This window comes from Rhipicephalus sanguineus, chromosome 4 (assembly GCF_013339695.2).
Source record: "Rhipicephalus sanguineus isolate Rsan-2018 chromosome 4, BIME_Rsan_1.4, whole genome shotgun sequence".
In the NCBI taxonomy this organism is placed as follows: domain Eukaryota; kingdom Metazoa; phylum Arthropoda; class Arachnida; order Ixodida; family Ixodidae; genus Rhipicephalus; species Rhipicephalus sanguineus.
Genome location: NC_051179.1, coordinates 49,987,906 through 49,991,985, shown reverse-complemented (window position 1 = coordinate 49,991,985; position 4,080 = coordinate 49,987,906).

Below are 4,080 nucleotides of genomic sequence, written 5' to 3'. Positions count from 1 at the left end.
CCTTCGTACTCTACATCGCTTCGACACAAACCGAGCGGTGAGAACACAGCGTGTACAAAGGTATGAGTCATCTGCAAATCCCTGCTAAGATAGGGCGCACGCGACCGCATCCGGCTGTTCAAAAAAGGCAGTTCCCACCGGAGCCACGCATCCCCTCTCCCCTCCGGGCTCCCCATGGGCCTTTTGTGCGACGAAAGATGGCGGGCGCGTTTGCTCACCGCTTGAGCCGCGATCGTCGGTTGCCTTCGCGTGCTTTAACTCGCACTTGAAACATACGATGTGTGGGACGATGTTATCGCCCTTGAACTTTTTTACGGAACCTTAGGTACGGACGCTGAGTAGATGAAAATGGCGGCAGATGTCGCGTGGCCGTCACTACCGCCCTTGAGCGGTCACAGAGAGCCAGCGGACGATCCCACTGATGATCTCCGCGACCAAGGCCCTACGTGTCAACGCTGGGTTGAGGTCACTGATAAGCACAATGCGCACACTCCTCACCGGAATGACAACCCCACCAGCTCGAAGCGCAATGCCACTTGTGGATACCTTGGAGCCAGTTCTTGCAAGCCTTCATTGACGTCCTGCATGGCAGCCCACTTCATCTAAGACAGTCGCAATCGAACCTACTCTGTAACATTAGCAGTTTGAAACCTCCTGGGTATGCGCAGTGAACGCAGCTATGTGTGCTCGCGTACTAGTTCTCCTCTCTTTCCTTCTTCCTTTCTCTATTCTTTTCCTCCCCTGCCCTCACTCCCCGCACAGGGTAGCAAACCAGGTGCAACCTGGTTAACATCCTTGTCTTTCCTTTGTTTTTTTTCTCTCGCTTACGCCTACGAAAAATAATTGCGTCTAGGGTGTCCATCTAACGGATACCGCAATAAAGAAATTGTAAATCGCACGAGGGCCACTTAAAGCAAATACTTAGAAGTAAAAATACATGGAATAAAACAGCTTGCTGTATTAAGAACCGATACTACTAATGCCGTATCGTTCTTAACGCTTTGGTTTCGTTGCTACTGAATTGTCGTTGAAAAAAATTTATCCCTTTCGTTGGCAAAACAAAATTGATAAGCTCTTTGCGGAGCTTGAGCAATCTACGAGGAACTTCGCGAATTCATAGAGAAACTCATTTTCATTTCTGAGGAAGAAAGGGCTGCGGTTAAGCGAAAAAGATGTTCTCGCCCACCGATTCAACAGTCTCAATCACTAATAAATGGACAACGCTTTACTCATCTCTGCATAAGCGACGGAAATCATTGATCTTATACTCGAGATACGAGGTTTTCTTCGTCGACGCGTTCTTCTTCTTCGTGTAATAAAAACAGGAATGCATTTTTTTCTTTCTTGCTGACAGATTCGGCCCAACGTTCCAATTAAAATGCTCTCCGCTGACGTGTTCTTTCAGCCACGCAAGAGAAGGGTTTATGTTTGTTTTCCTACATCGCTCGAGTGGAGTCTTGAGCAACGCATTCCCACTAACGATGACGACACGCTCCAACGATCGGCTCGTCCGTTGAGAACATCAATTACGCCCGTTTCTTTTTTTTTTCGTTTTTTTGTGAAGTAAGCCGTTAAACTGGAAAACGCTACTTTGCTCGCGATTGAATCCCCCCCCCCAAAAAAAAACAATAAAAAAACAGCAGTGTGCTATTTCGTCGCACAAGCCAATTAACTGAAATTTTGCAGTTGCCAAAAATAAAAATGCTGCCCGAAGTTAACGGTCGCCTAGGTTCCACGCGCGCGTTGCTTCATTTGGTGTTTTGGCGATACCGTATAACACGAGACGCTTACTGAGACAAATCCACGCGCGGCATGTAATATTATTCGTATAAGAGCGTTATACTATAAGCAAATGAGCGATGGCCAGGCGTGGGCGAAGCGCGGTGCGGGCGCTTGCAGTTCCGGTTCCGGAAATTAATTACCGCTTTCGGCCGCCGAGAAGACACCGTTAAAACATAATTTTGCAGCCATTTTTTTTTTGTGTCGCTGAGTAGCGCGCGTGCATGGAAAGAGAGAGCGAGAAAGTCAATAATTCAATATATTCATCTCGACCTTCTGCAGGGCTCCAGTTCGCTTGCTGCTAATTAATACCAAGAATCGGTAACAGACGTTTTCCACGTACTCCCGGTATTGTATTCCCAGATTAAGTTACAAAAAAAAAAGCGGTCTGGCTCTTTCTATTTTTACGTTTAACATTACTTCACTTATGGTGTGTGTTGTTCTGTTTTGTTGTTAAGAAGTAGTCATTATTTAGAAGCAGTACACGAACACAAACAGAAACCATGCAGATACAATAACGCGCGTAGCGAATAATTTAACTGTCATCGTGCCTGGTCATTACGGTTGCTCAAGCGTATGCGGCAAGCGAGAAACGAAGAACACTGACTAGTTTTCTTGAGGCATGACTTGCGATCTGGATAGATGTTTCACGATTTGTTTGTTTTTTTCTGTGTTGCATTTAACTAATTCACGGTATCAGCGCGGCAATTGTTAAAGGTGATTCAGAGCGTCGGAAACCGTAAACCAGCAGCTAGCGGCTTGAGAGGGGAACATTATTACGAAGTGTCAGTTAAGCCAGGACCAGACCGAAACTATAGTCGGTTAGAAACAAAGGAAGAAATTGCAGCCGGTTCCACGCCGTGAAAACCCCCGGACACCGAAACTGTATGTACGCTAGTGTATGTGATCGATCATTCATCAGCATCATCATCATTTCGTTTCATTTATTTCTTTATTCACTCCCCGTATGGTCACGTGACCTGGGTGAGGACTACTACTACTACTACTACTACTACTACTACTACTACTACTACTACTACTACTACTACTACGACGACGACGACGACGACGACAACGACGGCGACGACGGCAGAGTAGACTAAGACATCTTTGCTGTAAGAAAATTAGGAGTCCTTCCCCTGTCGGGAAAATGGGGCAAGTGATGCTCGGCGTGTGCGTGCCTGACGTGCTGCCTTTCTTTCTTTCTTTCTTTCTTTCTTTCTTTCTTTCTTTCTTTCTTTCTTTCTTTCTTTCTTTCTTTCTTTCTTTCTTTCTTTCTTTCTTTCTTTCTTTCTTTCTTTCTTTCTTTCTTTCTTTCTCATTGCGCAATGTTCCCTCCCAACTTTTTCGTTCCTCCATGCCGGGAATTGGACCTTCACCGACGTGCCTAGGCATCGCAGCACTTTTGCTGCTAGAGGCAGCAACGACGATCACACGTAAAACAATGGAATATAACAATGAAAGGCAAGAGTGAAACGTGGCAACGTGAAAGGACAAGTGACCTCGATAAAAGATCAGATTGCCATATCAGAAACGGCTGATCACCGAAGTGCCCGCGATCGAGAGAGCATCGGTTATTTGAAAAATGGCGCGTACAAATACGGATGCGACCAGCGTTCCTTCGAGGGCTGCATTTGTGTACACCCGCATTTCTGTACACTCGCCGGCGCCGTGTTTCTTGCGAACTATGGTGCCGGCATCACTGAGAATTTTTAAATGCGAATGCATTTCTTAAGGCTGGTTCACACCGACGACTAGCAACGGTCGCGCGACCGTTTGCGACTGGCGGTCAAAAAGCGACTCAAAGCGACCGATGTTCACACCTGCGTGCGACTTATAACCGTCGCCATATAGAATTCACGTCTGCTCGTATGCAGCTCGCATTGCCGTTGCCCCGTAAAATAGACTGACGTCCTGTTTCTGCGCATCTGATTGGTTCAGAGGTTTGCGACGGCAGTCGCGCGACTGAAAAATCGAGCAGCGAGCAACTGAGCCAAAGCAGTCGCTTTGCGACCAAAACGGCCATTTGCGACCGTTTGCGACCAGTCGCTTTGCGACTAACTTAGTCGCGCGACCGTTGCTAGTCGCCGGTGTGAACGAGCCTTTAGTCGGGCTATGTCAAACGTCCGGCGTTGTCCGCGCGCCTCTCCGCTCTCACTCCCTCTCCCATAGCAACAGCTGCGGGCGCGCGCGCTTATCCTCGCCCCTAGCAACCGGAGCAGGTGGTGCGGGCGGAGAGAGTGAAGAGGAGGAGCGAGTTCTGGCGTGTGAGGGCGCTCGCGTCGCGGGAGCTCGGCGGTG